Source organism: Myotis daubentonii, chromosome 2, assembly GCF_963259705.1.
Source record: "Myotis daubentonii chromosome 2, mMyoDau2.1, whole genome shotgun sequence".
NCBI lineage: Eukaryota > Metazoa > Chordata > Mammalia > Chiroptera > Vespertilionidae > Myotis > Myotis daubentonii.
Genome location: NC_081841.1, coordinates 43,020,064 through 43,038,848, shown reverse-complemented (window position 1 = coordinate 43,038,848; position 18,785 = coordinate 43,020,064). Strand labels below are relative to the sequence as shown.

At 40.0% G+C, this 18,785-nt stretch overlaps 1 protein-coding gene across 2 annotated transcripts in view; it reads right to left on the bottom strand.

Annotated features, from left to right (window-relative positions):
- The window catches only part of CNTN1 (contactin 1), a 281,784-nt gene extending 263,228 nt beyond the window's left edge, over nucleotides 1-18,556 (bottom strand). For both annotated transcript variants that reach the window (XM_059682579.1, XM_059682582.1), the window contains exon 1: nucleotides 18,399-18,556. The gene's annotated coding sequence lies outside the window, so the exon portion shown is untranslated. The remainder of the gene's footprint in view (nucleotides 1-18,398) is intronic.
- Between the last annotated feature and the right edge of the window lie 229 nt (nucleotides 18,557-18,785).

Sequence of the window (18,785 nt, the reverse complement as noted above, 5' to 3'; positions counted from 1 at the left end):
ATAATATATTAAAACAAAGCACTAAATGTGTAAAAAACATATAACTTTACTTTCCAATGGTTCTCAGGGTAACAAACTACAGGGTTCTTAGTTGGTCATTTTATCTACTTTTTCGTTTACTTTATTATGCTAGTCTACATAGGAGAGATTCTCAGTATTCTGCCTGAATACAGGCTTTCTTCTATGACTTCATAACACTTTTTAAAAAACATAATAGGACCTTAAAAACATAGTATTGAAAGCATGACTTCCCCATTATTTCCATCACCAATGCTCCCTCCATGAGGAACTACATTTAACAATGTACATATGTAAAGTCATTTCATAAGTAGGAAAATCTACTTATAAAATATGTCAAATAGTCAAGAGATTGTTCGTGTAAAAAATAGAAATCATTGAGTAATTTTAGTCTATTTTTTCACACAATTTAGTATTGTATAAACAAGACTGATAAAGACTTTGATAGGTAAGCTCCTTGAGATGGCAGGTTTGCTTTTGTCTAACTTAAAGTTTATTTAAATGTCTGCTCAACAAATAAATCAATTCCTGAAATTACTTCCATAAGTTATATGAATCTATAATTTGAGGGAGAGAAATATTTCTCTGGATGGTATGTTACCATAATAATATTTTTGAGAGAGTGGTAGAGAAAAAGCAATGCTCTGCAGTTAAAAGTAAAAGACAGTTTATTAAAACCCTCTTCAATTAAATGTACTTGGTGTTGAAATGAACACAAAATAGGCTGAATAGTTTTTGTGTTCAAGAGGGAGCTTAAAAAGTTGAATATAAAAATATTATACAATATAGAAGAATTACATTTCAGTAATATTTTACTTGCATAATTCCAACTAAATTGAAAATTCCTGTGGGGTAGATACTATTTATATATAGTGTGGAAGCTTCCATATGATTAATATCAGTGCCTTGCAGATAATTTGCAATGAATCTTTGTTTATCTGATTAGGGAAAATATACTGAGAGTTTAAGAAATTAACCAGCGTCACTGGAAATAATCTGAGAATCTTTTATAAACGTCTTAAGTTTAAATTAGTGCTTCAGAGAGAATGAGAATCTAGATAAATGTGGAGACAGGCACCATTAGTTGCAATAAGTAGTATGGACAAAGGCACAGAAGCAATAATGTGGTGGTTTAGCTTGGAGGATAACAAGGGAGTTTCTTTTTAGGGATCAATGATGGTTATTGTTAAATAGGTAATATGTATATGAAGACACAACCTGAAAAGAAGATTGAAGAGTTTGGTCCTTACATTTATATTTTAAATAAGTAGCCCACAAAATCTTATAAGTAGGTCTGTATATGGCCTTTGGGGTCAGAAAGATTTGTGTTTGATCTGGTTCAGTCCCTTACTAGCTATTGATTGTACACTATTTTACTTCATTGGGATTCATGCCCCTCCTCTGCAAAGGAAGAGTAACATATAACCCCTATACTGCTATGCAGTTAGTAGAACTGTCATATTTTTCTTTTGTGGTTGACAATGAGATGTGATTGGGGAGCAGGAGCACTGTGCTCAGGAAATGCAGTTTAATATGCGTGTGAAACCACCACAAAGTCCAGTGCATCTTTGAGAACGTGGGTCTTATGTGGAAATCAAGGTGAAGTTAATGATTTAGAAGGTAACAGCATATAGATAGCAATCAGTCATCACTGGGATACAGATATCACAGTAAGTTTATTTAAATTGAGGTTATGTGTTGAGGACAGAAGCCTCAGGAACTTTGGTGCTTAAAAGAAAAGTAAAGGCAAAAAAGACTAAAAGTTTCAGAGACTTAAAAGAAAAACCAGAGATGATTTCAGGAAATCCCAGGGAATTGAGTTACATCAAACAGCTATTGCCCCAATAATACCACAAAACAAAGATCTCAATAGTATAACAAGTTTTTGTTGTTTGGGGTTTTTTTTGCTCATCCATCCACAGTTTGACTGGGCCGCCTGCACCTGTGCCTTAGGGTTGACTGGGCTAAACTCTAAGCTTTGAATGGAATTCACGTCTGCTCGCATATTCCCACATATGTGCTTCTCATGGCAGACGACTGGGCATAAGAACCAAGTAAAATGCCCATGCACAATCTCTGCTCAGGTCACATCCATTATTATTACATTGGGCAAAGCTGGTCATTGACCAAGCATAACATCAATGGATATGGCAATATGCTCTACAAACAGTGGGAATGAAAGAGAAAGTCCCTTGGTTTCCAATATTCTTTTTAAAAACAGAAGTCAATATGAATAAACATTGTTTGTGGTAACAATTGCAACACTGTTTTTCATTTGATCCTCAAGAAATATTTTAATTGACTAGTAGTCATTACACTCATATCCACTCATATCTATCACCTTATATCAGACAATATTCAGTGGAAATTTTTCAGTATACTGTCAGAAAACAATAGATAATTGGAAAATGTTAATAGAAAATCTTATATAATTTTGATTTTGAAATTAAAAGTATAGCCATAAGTGATATACCATAATTACTCTCAAGTCTAAAAAAATAAATAGAAGAAGAATGTAACTCAAAATTCTAGTACTTAATAAAATTGAGATTAGAGAAAAATACCCAAGAATAAAAAGCATAGGAGGTAATATCATAAAACAATGCCTGTATTTTGTTAATCTATAATAATAAAAGCGTAATATGCAAATTGACTAAACAACCAAACAGCAGAACGACCATCCGGACAACCGTGCTATGACATGCACTGGCGCCAGGCCAGCCAAGGTGGGTGTCATGCGATTGGTCAGGGGGCCGCCATCGCCCCACAATCACCCCGTAGAGAGAGGCCCAGGCCACCCTCTGTGGGGTGATCGATGGGGATAAGGGGGATAGTGGGGAGCTCCGTGGAGCCAAGAAGCAGCACCAGGCCAAGGCGGGTGCAGGTGCGGGTGGGGAGTGGGGCTGGGATTGCAAAAGCCAGGGCTGCGAGAGCCAGGGCTGAAGCTGGCAGCAGGGGGAAGGAAGGCCTACTCTTGCATGAATTTCATGAATTGGGACGCTAGTATTTATACAAAAATTAGAGCAAGTGATCTTTACTCCAAGTTTGCAATTAAGTTATTCACTTTCCCAATCACCATGAGAATTTGGTAGGCTAGAAAAATCTTATTTTAATATTCCTAGCAATCCAAAAAACCATCCCTTCAAAGGCCACCCAGGAAACCAAACTCAGAAATAGTGTTCCCTCTTTACATTTCTTTCCTCCACCACTAATAAAACACCCTTTTGGGGGGGACAAATCAGTCACCCATATTAGTCCATGGCAATAATGAAATAGAAATAATGAAGCAAAATTCAAATGGTATTATCAAGGCAGATGATATTACAAGCAATTGTGAAGGAAAATATTCTCCAGATGAAACAAAATTCTCTTGGGGAAAGGCCTACTTAAATTTCAATTCTCTAATAAGTCAAATAATAGACAATAATTAGCTTTGAAAAGTACAACTGTTTTCAGAGATTCGAAAAATGACCAGTATTGTCTATATACCTCAGCATGACACTTCCCTGAACAATGGTGGCATTAAAAAGAGACAGAAAGTGAAGAAACAACCAAAAAAATTATGCCACTTGCTATATATCAGTTATTTATTGTGACCTCTCAATATATAATTTCAGCAGAGTGTCAAAAATATAAGAATTTTTATTGCAAGTGTTTCCTATACCAATAAGATTCTTGTAGCACATTTTAGTTTGATTAATGTAATCATTTTGTTAGTAATAATGGCAACTCTTTCTCTTTAGAACTAGTTAACTTTACCACAGTAAAAATAAAGAAATAATTCTAAGCCCTGGCTGGCTTTCTCAGTGGTTAGAGCATTGCTCAGTGGTAGAGCCTCAGCCCATGGACCAAAGGACTAAGGGTTCAATTCCCGGACCCCTATTAGGGCACAAGCGGGAGGCAAAAAAAATCAATGTGTCTCTCTCCTCCCGTCTTCCCCTGCCTTCTACTCTCTCTAAAAATCAATGGAAAAATATCCTTAATAACTGAGCTTCTACAACATTAAAAAGAATCGATACATGAAGTCTTAACATTGATAAGTTAGTTTTGCAATTTTATAAAAGATCAACATATAAAAACTAATTATATTTCTATTTACTATCAACAGAGTTAGAAACTAAAATTTAGAAATTATAGTACTTACAATAGCATTAAAAAATCAAACACCTAGGGAAAAATCTAATAAAAGTTGTGCAAGGTTTTCACACTGAAAACTATAACCATCTTTTAAAATATATTTTATTGATTTTTTACAGAGAGAAAGGGAGAGGGATAGAAAGTAAGAAACATCGATCAGCTGCCTCGTACACACCCCCCACTGGGGATGTGCACGCAACCAAAATACATGCCCTTGACCGGAATCGAACCTGGAACCCTTCAGTCCGCAGGCCGACACTCTATCCACTGAGCCAAACCAGTTTGGGCGAAAACTATAACCATTTAGAAAAACTTAAAAGACCTAAGTGAAGTGATACATATATAGGCCATTATAAATTGAAAACCTCTTTTTTCACCATGTCAATTGTAAAATAGAGTTATAGATTCAAAGTCATCTTAATCAAATTCCAACAAGAATTTCATAAAAATTGAAGAGCTGTCTTTAAAATTTATACAGAAAGGCAAAGAGCCAATTTACACAGTTATTCAAGATGAATTCAAAGAATAGCCAAGCTGGAGGACTTACTCTAGTAAATATTAAGACCTATTTTGAATCTTCAGTAATTAAAGTAGTAAATATTAAGATCTATTTTAAATCTTCAATAGTTAAACATAAATTCAACAATACATAAATAAATCAGTGAAACAGAATAAAGTCCAAAAAGAGACCTGCCCATTCATGAACACTTGATTTTTGACAAAGGTAGCATTGCCAAACCATGGTAAAAGGACGGTGTTTTCAATAAATGACTCTAGATTAATTTTATATTTATATAAATAATATAATGTGACCCAAATCATACTCAAAATCAATTTCAGGAGAAATGTAAAACAACATAATGCCTAGAGCACAATAAAGAAAAGTATTTCTATGTCCTGTAATAAATAAATGACTTGTCTTATCAAATAAGATACAAAAAATACTATGGACTTCTTAAAATTGATAAAAATTTTTGATAAAACATAACCTTAAGGGAGTGTTAAGGCAAGTCAAAGGGTGGTATAAGATATTTGCAAATATTCTCTAAGGGCTCAAATTCAGAATATACATATAAAGAGCTTTCTATCCTATATAATAAAGGCTAATATGCAAATTGTCCCCTCAACCAGGAGTTCGACCAGGGGGCGGGCCAGCCGGACCCCATGGTTGCACGAATTCATGCACCAGGCATCTAGTGAAACAATAAGTAAAAGACAGATACCCTAGTGGTAAAATGAACAAAACTTTTGAACACACACTTCAAAACTACTATATATAATTTCAATATATAATTTCAGCAGAGTGTCAAAAATATAGGAATTTTTATTGCATTTCTTGTATACATTTTTAAAAAGGTGTTCAACTTATTATTAATGAAGGAAATGCATGCGGTTTTAGTAAAAACCATACCTAAATATCCATCTCCACTCACTAGGATAGTTTAAATTCAAAAGGCTACCAAGTGTTGGCAAAGCTGTGGAGCAACTTGAGATTTCATACACTACAGGTTAAACTGGAAATTGGCTCAACCACTTTGAAAAAAATAGCAATTTCTACTAAGAAATAGTCTATGACTCAGCAATTTTAATCTTAGGTATATCTTAACAAAAAATGCATACACATACCTGAGGTACAAAAGAAATGTACAATAATAAATATTCATAGGAGAACTAGCCTATCTAATAAAGAGGTAATATGCAAATTGATTATCACTCCAACACACAAGATGGCCACCCCCATGTGGTCAAAGATGGCTGTCCCCATGTGGACACAAGATGGCCGGCAGGGGAGGGCAGTTGTGGGTGATCAGGCTGGCAGGGGAGGGCAGTTAGGGGTGACTGAGCCAGCAGGAGAGGGCAATTGGAAAGGACCAGGCCTGCAGAAGAGGGCGGTTAGGGGCGATGGGCCGGCAGAGGAGCAGTTAGTTGCCAATCAGGCTGGCAGGAGAGTGATTAGGGGGTGATCAGGCTGGCAGGCAGAAGTGGTTAGGGGCAATCAGGCAGGCAGGCAGGCGAGTGGTTGGGAGCCAGCAGTCCTGGATTGTGAGAGTGATGTCCAACTGCCTGTTTAGGCTCAATACCACCAGTATTGGGCCTGAATGGGCAGTCGGACATCCCTCGAGGGGTCCCAGATTGGAGAGGGTGTAGATTGGGCTGAGGGACACACAACCCCCTGCACAAATTTCATGCACCAGGCCTCTAGTTAGTAATAACACAAAACTGGTAACATCCCAGATGTCCAGCAAATAGAACAGATGTGTACATTTTGGAATAGGTATATAATGGAGTTTTATAGAACAATAAAAATGAGCTATTTTTCATATAAAAATCTATTGTTATATGGAAAAACATGAATACAGGGTGAGGCAAAAGTAAGTTTACTGTTCTTTGTATGTAAAATAATATAATCCTATCTAATAATAAACAAACATGGTAATTGACCATACCTTCACTATGCCTCCCATTGGCTAATCAGCATGATATGCAAATTAACCGCCAGCAAAGATGGCAGCTAATTTGCATTATACCTGCTGGGAGCAAAGACTGAAGACACCGTAGAACAGCCGTGGGCAAACTACAGCCTGCAGGCCAGATCTGGCCCATTTGAAATGAATAAAACTAAAAAAAAAAAGACCGTACCCTTTTATGTAATGATGTTTACGTTGAATTTATATTAGTTCACACAAACACTCCATCCATGCTTTTGTTCCGGCCCTCCAGTCCAGTTTAAGAACCCATTGTGGCCTCGAGTCAAAAAGTTTGCCCACCCCTGCCGTAGAAGGAAGCCAAGCAACAGAGCCAAGGTAGCGGAGACAGGCGGGAGAGAAGCGACAGAGATGGGTGGTGTAGGAACCGCAGAGACGGGCGGGGTAGGAGCCACACAGACAGGCAGGGTAGTAGCCGCAGAGAAGGGCAGGGTAGGAGCCGCAGAGAAGGGCGGGGTAGTAGCCGCAGAGAAGGGCAGGGTAGGAGCCGCAGAGAAGGGCGGGGTAGGAGCTGCAGCGAATCCTCCTGCAAAGGGCCTCTAGTAATTAATAAATAATAATACAAGAATAAACTGTTTCCTGTACTCACAACTGCAAACTTACTTTTACCCTACTCTGTCTCTCTTACCAAAGAGGCTGAGCAAAAGAAACCTGATGCCAAAAGGAACACACTGTACAATCCTGTTTATATAAATTTCAAAAACAGGCAAAACTATTCTATGAAATCTTAGAGTCAGAAAAGTGGCTACCTTTGGAGACCAGCAAGATGGTGGTGCTTGGGAAGGGCTGAAAGTGATCTTAGGTGCTGACAAAGTTCTTTGTTATAATTAAGTGCACTTTACTGTATTTCTGTTATTCTTTAATCAAAAAAGTTTTAAAAAATGCAATACTTCATTGAAAGTAATTATCTTAGTTTCATGACCATTCAATTGTGCATAAACCAGAATTTTAAAATTACTATTTTTTAAAAAGTGAATCAATTTTTAGTGCTAAAATAGTTACCTCTCTAAAATAATACATTCAAATCAAAAGAAAAATATAGTAAATCAATCCAGCAGGTATTTTTTTAAATTTCCAATAAAAATGTATTGCTTTAATTTAATGAATAAAAATATATGCTATAGAATATTTTACTCAGTATAAAATTCTGTTATATTAATGTGAGTCTCCAACTGGAATATATAAATATTGTTAATAATATTTTTAGCAATCTTGCCTGATACATCTAGCAAATCTGTACTTTCAGTTACCATGACAATTAAATACTCTCAGATTAGATGTCTTAGGACAGAGTTACTGTTTATGGTTTGTGATGTTATGAAGCAAAATTAGGGCAGAAAATCATAAAAAAAAAACTCCTGATGCTTAGTTCAAAGTTAGAATAATCTGTTTTCAAATGGCACATTGTAATTGCTTAGTTAATGTTTGAGAAACTGTTCCCTGTAAATCAATAGTGAAAGACCATTTTGTTTATGAAATATACATAATAAAACATACATAAACTTAGAATGATTTAATCTTGTATTAATACTAAGTATATAGAGAAAATTTAAACCAGCCGTGGGCAAACTACGGCCCGCGGGCCGGATCCAGCCCGTTTGAAATGAATAAAACTAAAAAAAAAAAAAAGACCGTACCCTTTTATGTAATGATGTTTACTTTGAATTTATATTAGTTCACACAAACACTCCATCCATGCTTTTGTTCCGGCCCTCCGGTCCAGTTTAAGAACCCATTGTGGCCCTCGAGTCAAAAAGTTTGCCCACCCCTGATTTAAACTGTGACTCACAAAATACTAAAACTAGACATCCTGGAGAGGAAGAATGACACAGTGATTAATAACCTAGGCTTAGGAGTCAGATAACCTAAATGTGAATTCTAGCTTCTCTAGTCATTAGCTTTCTAATACCTCTATTTTTTCTCATTTTTAAAATGATAAAAATCCTACCTAATAATAGACAAACATGGTAATTAACCATACCTCTGCTACACTTCCCATTGGCTAATCAGGGTGATATGCAAATTAACTGCCAACCAAGATGGCTGCCGGCAGCCAGGCAGCTGAAGCGAACAGGAGGCTTGCTTGCTCCAATGATGGAGGAAGCCAAGGTTCCCTGCCTGCCAGGCCCAGCTCTGAGCTTCGGATGCAACAATGTTTCAATTATAGAAGCTAAACAAACCCTAGATACCTGGTTTCAGCCAGCTGGCCTCGGAGCTGGAGCCGCAACAAAGTTTCAATTGCAGAAGGTAAATAAATCCCAGAATAAAAAGAAAAGAAAAAAAAAGGAGAGACTGGGAGCTTCAATTGCAGTCTTGGCCCACCTGAAAACAGCCCTCATCCCATCATCCAGGCTAGCCAGGCACCCCAGTGGGGACCCCCACCCTGAAGGGGATACGGGCAGCCTAAATACAGCCACCAGCCCCTCATCCAGGCTGGCCAGGCACCCCAGTGGGGACCCCCACCCTGATCTGGGATACCATTCAGTGCAAACCAGCTGGCCTCCACCCGTGCACCAGTCCTCTATCCTATATAGTAAAAGGGTAATATGCAAACTGACCCTAACAGCAGAAAGATTGGGAATGACTGGTCACTATGACAAACACTGACCACCAGGGGGTAGATGCTCAATGTAAGAGCTGCCCCCTGGTGGTCAGTGCGCTCTCACAGGGGGGAGCTCTGCTCAGCCACAAGCCAGGCTGATGGCTGCCAGTAGAGCGGTGGTGGTGGGAGCCTCTCCTGCCTCCTCAGCAGCGCTAAGGATGCCCGACTGCTGGTTAGGTCTGCTCCCCGCTGGCAAGTGTACATCCCCCGATGGCTGCTGGGCTGCCAGAGGGATGTCTGATTGCCAGCTTAGGTCGAATCCCCTGGGGAGCAGGCCTCAGCCAGCAGATGGTCATCCCCAAGGGGGTCCCAGTCTGTGAGAGGGCACAGGACAGGATGAGGGTCCTCCCCCATCCCTGAGTGCACAAATTTTTGTGCACAGGGCCTCTAGTAATAAATAAAATCCACTTCACTGCATTTGGTTGTTATGGGATAGCACGTGCAACACAGTTATAGAGAAGAAATCGTTTGCACAAGTCATCTAGAAAAATCAGTCTTATATTTCAGTATTTTTAATTTTCAAATTAGGCTAGATCAGTGTTCTAGGTAAGTACTCAAATATTTTTCATAATTTTTTCAACAATTGCACTATTTCTGAAAAATATATTTTACTCAGCCAGCCAGCATTGCTCAGTCAGTGGTTGGGCACTGACATATGAACCAGGAGGTTCAATTCCCAGTCAGGACACATACATGGGTTGCAGGCTCGATCCCCAGTGAGGGACTGCAGGAGGCAGCCAATCAATGATTCTGTCTCATCATCGATATTTCTATCTCTCTCTCCCTTCTCCTCTGAAATCAATAAAAATACATTTTAAAAATATATTCTTCGCACCATTCTCTAAGATTGTACAGAATATACGCTAAGCCAAACTGAAAAGTTAAATATTGTTTAATTAAGAATATCTAGAAAAAGTATTTTAAATATTCTAATTTTATAAAGACAAGAAAAAGAACATTATCACCAAAAATAAAAAGAAATACACTCTGAAGTAAAAAAAAGGGGGGGGGCGGTGTAAATGTTTGTGTATGATCAATAATTAAAGATTTTAAAATATGTTTAAACCAATAACTGCCATCAGTGTGTTTCTTCTCAGATTGTTAAAAACCAAAGTGAAAACTATAAATAGGTATTGATACAGTGTATTTTACTGGATTCTCAGAATTCTGAGTGGATTGTTAATATCAAGATGAATATCCTTTACCTGGAAAGAATGGTGGCAGATGGTGGGCTCTCTCAGTGAGATGTTATGGCTAGGCATACTAACTTGCAACTATTCTTTTCAAGCTATGTCACTCTTATATGATCTTAGACAAATTACTTATTTATCTGAGCTTGTTTCTTGATATGGTAAGTATGATAATCATGTATTTAACCTAATTTTTAGAATTGTTGTGAAAGATCAAATGAGGATATGCATGTAATCATGCTTTATAAACTACTAGACATCACCCCACAAAAGACCTTTCATTAAACACAGGGAAGGGGTTAAATTTTGCCGATATTTAGCTCCAATACAGCTAAATTTATATATCTACATTATCCATGTAACTATACATTTCTTCCTCCTTCTAAAATGGAGAATTATTTAAAAGAGTTTCCTACCGATTTAACATTTGGGAATTATTCAGTGTCCTAAGTGTGGCTTTTCATTATAAAATTGCTTATTAAAGGACTCTCTTTTATCTATTTTATTATATATTTTAATGTATAAATCAACAAAAGCAAAAGTTAATTCCTGAAAAACTATGAAGACTGGCATAGTTTTTATTTATTTATTTATTCATTCATTCATTCATTCCAAGGAATAGATATAAATGTTTAATTTTTTGAAATCTTTAAATGAGTTTAATTTTAACTTTCTTTTATTCATTTCTTCATAAAATATTTCAACTATATGTCAGGTTCTTCATTCCACACACAGAGGAATTAAGGTATGACCACTATCCTCAAAGACTTAGCAAGTGGGGTAATAGGCAAGTCATCTATCAGTTACACTGTAGTATAATGAGTGCTGTGGTTGAGGTACCCACAGATTGTTATGGAAGCACTGAATAAGAGCTCAAAACTCAGCCTGGAGTTTAGGAAAGTCTCCTAGAGAAGGTAGCAGCTGACCTGAGCCTTGAAGAGGTTCATAGATCAATTAGAGGGCAGACAAGGAGACAGGTCATTTCTAGCAGAGAATAAACTGCAGAGGGAGAGCAGAGTTTAGAAAAAGAGAGAAAGGGCAGAATGCATTAAGGGAGGTGTGAACAGTTCAGTGTGATTGATATTGTGAGAGACGAGATGGGAGAGATTGGGATTATGAGAAAATAGATTTAAAGAAGTAAATAGGTACTGTTCAATAAAAGACTTCAAGTGCAATGCAAAGGACTGCACACATCTTTTTATAGAATAAAAACAAAAGAGAGCCCTATCAAAAGATTTTCAGCAAACTAGGCACCTGATGAGATTGGTCTTAGAAAGACAACTTTGGTTATGGTGTGAAACATATATTTAAAAAGACTCTAAGACAGGGGAACTGAAGTAGGGACTCTGAGCTCTGAATATCCTTCTTTCCTAAACAGGAAGCAGAGACTTATAAAGATTAAATAACTTGCCCCAAATCACACAGATCGTAACTGGCCAAGCTGAGTTTCATTCAAAGCTCTGTATAACTCCAGTGTGCTCCTACAGATAAAGGAAGCTGCCTCTAAAAAAAGGAACTATAATTCAAACAACCCTAAGCAGTTAGAGAATAGTAACAAAAAGTGAAAGAAAAGCAAAGGCCCAGTCAGGTCTACATCATCAAAGTCAAGTATAGGGGCGAGCAATTATCCAGTGAAGGAAGGACCATCTGGGTAATCCGGGCAAAAGCAGATTTAGTGCCTGACTCATTCAGATAATTGTGCATACAAATGTGCCTGCTCTGGCTGAGTAACCTGGTCATTAATAACTTCCATGGTACATTTTGCCCTGTGGCACTTTTGAAATGGACAGTGGTAACTCAGAAAGAATTAAGGTACTATTCACTTCATGGGAGAGTCACATAAATAATAATGGGATCTTAATAGACTGGGAGTGCATTTTATATGTCCCATGAGCCATTTCATCACACAGGGATATGTACATGATAGTCATAAGCCAAATCCCATTTCAAAGAAGGCAAAAAGTTCAGCAATAGTACCCTTGAATGTGTGTTTTTATATTCAATTATTTGTCAGGTAGCAGAAAGTTTTCTGAACTTTAAAGCAACGAGAGGTAGTATTACAAATAGATTTATAGGTTAGGCTACAGTAAAGTTACAAATTTATATGTGTTCAAAATATAAAATACAGAAGGCAAAAACAAGGTAATAAAAGCTTTCACAGTAAACAATAGATGTTTAATTAAACAAAGAAAACATTAATATCCCACTAAAGAAATAGTCAAATTAAATCCAAAAATTAAAAACTACAAAGAGCTAATAAACCTGAACACATTTCTTGAACTCATCCAAAATTATAGAAGCACAACTTCAAAGAATAACTAAGTACACTTTTTAAAAAATATATATTTTATTGATATTTACAGAGAGGAAGGGAGAGGGATAGAGAGTTAGAAACATCGATGAGAGAGAAACATGATCAGCTGCCTCCTCACACCCCCTACTGGGGATGTGCCCGCAACCAAGGCACATGCCCTTGACCGGAATCGAACCTGGGACCCTTCAGTCCGCAGGCCGACACTCTATCCGCTGAGCCAAACCGGTTAGGGCCTAAGTACACTTTTTACTATCAAAACAGTCACATGTTTTAATCCAATACCATGTGTGATAAGAATATTTCCACATTGGTTTACAGTGAGTATCAGTTTGTCTATAAACTCTTTGCTGGGGCAGTTTGGCAATAAGCATTAGGTGTCTAGATATATTTATGTGTTTGACAAGGTAACATTTAAGAAGTTATTAAATGGTCAGAAATGCAAAATTAGTAAATATTTATGTATATTTTCATAAGTGTGAAAAACCAGAAGCAATCTAAAGGCTCTGTGTGAAAAAAATATTTGGCATTCATAAAAATATGGTTAGTAAGAATATTAAATGAAATAAATAAATATTTATGTCATGATGTTAAGTGGGGGGAAAGCTAAATGCAAAAATAAAATTATTCCAATTTATATATTTTAAATATCTATGCATATTTATTCAAATAAATGTGAGGTTAAGCGTGGATCTCTTTGCATAGAATTTTCTTTTATTTCCAATGTTTCCTGAATGATTCTATACCCTATATAATAAAAGGCTAATATGCAAATAGATTGAACTGCGGAACAACCAAGCAACCAAACAACCGGTCGCTATGATGTGCACTGACCACAAGGGGGTGCACAGGGAACATGGCAGGCATCGGCTGTGGCTGGATGGTGGAGCAGGTGAGTGGGGGGCGTCAGACCAAGGTGGGGTGCTGGTCACTGTCATCGGGGCAAGCCTCTGGTGGTTACTAAAAATTCTTTGCTCCTGTGCACCACCCAGCGCTCCCGCCCAGCGCACACACCTGCCTCCGGCACTGGCCCCACTTGCACCCACTGCCTGCACTTGGCGCAGGCCCCGATCGCTTGGTGCCTTCAGCAGGTGCAAGTGGCAGGTACCAGCCCTGATCGCCCCTGAGGGCTTCTCCACTTCCCCCTGCTCCTGAGGGGCAATTGGGGCAGCAGCTGCTGCTCGCGCCAGCCCCACTTGCTCCACGCCATCAGCCGGTGTGAGCGGGGCCAGCACCGTCAGCACGTGGGAGCGGTGACGGCGGGAGCAGGGCTTCTGCCAGACAAGGGACAGGGGGCCATGGCAGGAGGGGCTGGGCAGGGGCATGGAGGATGGGCCGAGACCCGTCCTAGTGCCCACTGCAGCCTCACGGCCCACAGTTCCTTTCTAGGTGCGCGAATTCGTGCACTGGGCCCCTAGTATACTTATAATCATGAAAATGTTATTTAAAAAGTAATATTTAGTGGATATAATTTTGAAGGCAATTTTACATAATAGTTCATTCATACAACCATAATGAAATGTCTCATCCACTTGCTATATTTTCAAGGACACACAACTGCTCAGCCCTGTTCTCAGAATTTGAACCCAAGTGCTCTTGCTCCAAAGACAGTGCTTTTTAAGATATGAACTAAAGCACAGTGAGAATTTCAAAGCAGAGTAGAACTAATAATAAAAATTTAAAATACACCATACCAAACATAACAAGCTGCCTTTTAGATTAAAAGCTGAGAGACACACACATTTGATAAATTGCCTACTGTACGAATCTAGGGATACAATGACAGGTGAAACTGGTACTGGAGAAAAACAGATAAAGATACAAATTCGAGTTGAGAATAAAAATGAATAAATTAGTTACTGAATAGATAGTGGGTACTTGGAGGTAGAAGAAACAAAGTCTTAAAAAATTAATCACAAACCTTTGCTAAAAGTCAATTTAAGGGTGATGACTACTGATGGGGAAAAGCAAAAAATTGTTTTCACTATGTACATTATCATTACTGTAAACAATACTTCTACTGACAGCTATTATTTTTGAGTAATTGCTATTGGTCAAGCCCTATTTTAAATGTGTTACATGCATTATCTTACTTAATATTCAAATAAATGTGCAAAAAAAACCTGAGGTAAATGCTATTACAATCCCCAACTGACACCAACATTCACTTATCTGCATAATGATACATAATTATTTACACATGTAGGTTTTTGGAATGGCTAATGAAGAAGAGATTAGAAGTAGAAATGCAGAGACTTCTATTTTCAATAAAATAAATTGCCATTAATTTGCAGGATTCATTGGAAAGTTAGAAGCAGGAATATGAGAAAGGAGGGACACACAAAAAAAGGAAGGTTAGAAAAAGTAAGAGAAAAATTATGACATCAGATCATAGTGGTATCAAGAAGTACAAATTCAAGGAGATGAACAATATGGAAAATGGCAGACCAGAAGGAAAGAAAAATGAACAATATGCCAATAAAAGAATACAAACATTTGACATGAAGAAGGAGAGCTTATGGATGACTTAGAGAGGATAAGTTCTGTGATGTGTTGCAGACCATGGCCAATTTATATGTAGAAATGCAGGGGAATGGGAAATGGAAATGGATAGATATTGTTTATTTTTTAAAGGCAATTACATGGCATGTTTTATCTAGAGAAATATGAATTTTCTATCTCTTATCTTGGTCTCTAGTTGACCTCCAGGGGCACAAGATATGAGAGAATATATTGAATAACCTATACAAAGTCATAACCCCTATTGGGAAATTGAATCATTCTGTACGAGGACATAGAAACACTGATGTCATCCATTATTCCTCATGGAAAGAATAAGGAAGCCAAAAGTAGTTCCCAATACATAGCCTTCTATCAACTAATAAACGATCCTCAAGTCATTGCTGTATCCCATCTAAACAGCTCTTTATGATGACAGTTCCTCAATAAGAATCTTTGAGCCTTACTAGGTTTGGCTCAGTGGATAGAGCATTGGCTCACAGACTGAAGGGTCGCTGGTTCAATTCTGGTCAAGGGCACATGCCTGGGTTGTGGGCTCGATCCCCAGAAAGGGGCATGCATGAGGCAGCCAATCAATGATTCCCTCATCACTGATGTTTCTTTCTCTCTCTCCCTCTCCCTTCCTCTCTGAAATCCTATATAATAAAAGGCTAATATGCAAATCAACCAAACAGTGGAATGACCTGTCGCTATGACACGCACTGACCACCAGGGGGCAGACGTTCAACACAGGAGCTGCCCCCTGGCTGTCAGTGCGCTCCCCAGGGGGAACACCGCTCAGCCAGAAGCCAGGCTCATGGCTGGTGAGTGCAGCAGCAGTGGCAGGAGTCTCTCCCACCTCTGCAGCAGGTAGACATCTGCCGAGGGGTCCTGGACTGCCAGAGGCACAGGTGGGGCTGAGGGACACACCCCCCCCCGCCCCTTGGAGTGCACAAATTTCATGCACCAGGCATCTAGTACATATATATATATATATATATATATATATATATATATATAGAGAGAGAGAGAGAGAGAGAGAGAGAGAGAGAGAGAGAGAGAGAGAGAATCTTTGAGCCTACTTAGAACTGGATTCAATTCAATGGTAATAGTTTTTTTCCTGCAAAATACTTCCTGTCTAATTAGAAGACAAACCTGACTACAATAAGGATTAAGTAACAAAATACCAGTAAGACTTTCTGAATAACTGAATAACATTGGCCTATATTATTACTGATATCAATATTGACCAAATTTTGTTACCAGGACCAAAAGCTGTAGAAAATTGAACTAGTCTATTTTAGAGAAAAACACTATACAGTATAATTCACAGTACATTATTAGAATATTAGCATTGAAATAATGGATTTTTGGAAGATTTACCCAAATTACTGTGTCCTTTAAATCTTAGTTTTCTCACCTAAGAATATGGAAATGTTATTATCAGAATTAAATAATTCCAGGCAATAGGAAAAATAAATGCACATACGTCTATAAAGGAAAGTCCCTGTAGCACAAATAGATATGATATGAAACAGCAGCACAAATTTAAGTATCAGGTCCACACGTAAAATGTATACAAAGAAACATGTCAAAACTACTCCAAAGGTTCTGAGAGTCCCTTAGCTCTACATCCTGCAAAGTGGGTGGATTTTTCCCCCAAATGCTGCTAGCTATATTACCACCCAAATAAATTTACTGCCAAACAACCAAGGTACAGGCATAAGCAAGCCATTAAGTTCCGGTGAGTTTAATAAAATATCCCAGATATATGTATTTACTACTTGATATGTGTGTTACATTTCAAACTAGTAAAAGTCGGAGGGACACCATGAAGCTGAAAAAAATGCAGGGAAATAGATGAATATCAAATAGCACTCTAAGAATGTACTGAAAATAATATTTGGAATGACTGATCTTCATAGGCATTACAGAAACGTTATTTCATGCAGGGTTTCCGCAGTCTGAGGGCATCTTCTCCGGCTTTTTCCCCAATGGAGAATTTGATTCTCTTTCCCCCTCCCACTCCTTGCCTCCAGATTGCTTCCGAAGGCCAAGGTAGCCGGCTCAGCACCAGGCACAGGGCTGGGTGTGCAGGAGCTATATATAGCTCCACCTTGGAGATGCGCACACACCAGCACGGGTACGAGTGCCCATGCTGGGTTTGGCACGAATAAAGGAGAAAGGGGTGCGGCTGCCCACACTCTCCCTCTCTCCCATCAGCCCGATTTTTCAATAATTTCCAAAGCAGGGTGTCATCAGGCCCCAAAGTGATGCAGCGGCGTCTCGCTTCTCTGCAGTTCTTCTGCCCACTGCTTCCAGCCATCTGACTCCGGCAGAAACCGGCGCGGAGCCAACACCTACTTCCCAGATGCGGTCACCCAGGGAGGCCGCCGCGAGCCCATCCGGACACAATTGCTTGAGTGTCCGGGAATCCCGGTGGATAAACCCACCTTTTAGAAACTATGCGAGAAGGTGGTTCCCGGGGGACCACGCTAGGCTCGGAGAAGCAACGCCTTCCTGCCCCTCCCCTGCTCAGTCTGCCGCAGAGATGGGAGAGGGGCCCGTGAACGCTCACTAGAGGCGTAATTAATGGAACCAACCCCTCCGGGGGCGGGGTTGCCCCCCACCCCGATCTCGAAGGGAGCCAGCTTTTAGCAGAGGGACCTGGGAGCAAGCAAGTCCCTTCTTCCCCCCAGCGTAACCATGGCCAGTGCTTTCTGGGATGTGCTAGAGACTGGACGCCGCCAGGTAGGAGAGGGAGGGAGAAGGCGAGGTGCGCCAGGCATGGGAAGGAAGAGCAGCTCTCCCCAGTCATGGAGACGCACGGGTTCTCCGCAGACCCTCCCCAGCCCGGCAGACATGGCACCCCTCGGGCGCAGCAGCACCGGCAGTGGGAGAGGAAGCCTGAAAGTTGAGACACAGGTGGGGGTTCGGTCCCCTCTCCTCGGGCACTGCCGCCCTGCCCACGCACCTCCTTCCCAGCACCGGACCCCCTGCGCCCCAGTCCTCCACGACCAGAGCTGCGGCGACCTCAGGAGATTTGGGGGTGACGAGGGCGGGGCAGGACTGGGGGAAGGGGAGGGAGGCGACAGGAGCGTGAACGTACGCGTTCTTTCCCCCATCGGCGAAGAAGGACAAGCCCTGCCTCCTACCTGTCCCCGGCTCCGGCTCGCCCCGGCGCCGCACCGCTGGACCATCACCTACACGTTTCCCAGTCCCGCCGCCAACACCTGGGAGCGCATGTCCCCGGCCTGCGCCCCTCCGCGCCTCGGTGGAGCCCACCCGAGCTACTTGACAGCAGAAGCCCAGCCTTTTAGAGTAGTGATTGGCGCCGCGGGGAAAGCGGGGCGGGCACCGAGGAGAAATCCTCGTCTCTGATTGGACAGGCAGGATGTCACTCTCAGCCCAGGGCTCTCAGCTGTGGCTGGTAAGGGTCTCTGCAGTGCTTATGGCCAAAACCTACTGCTTCGGGATCAAGGACCCCCTAAGAGGAGGGAAACTGGTTCGATGACTTGTCATTTGAAACCCCGAGAGGGAAG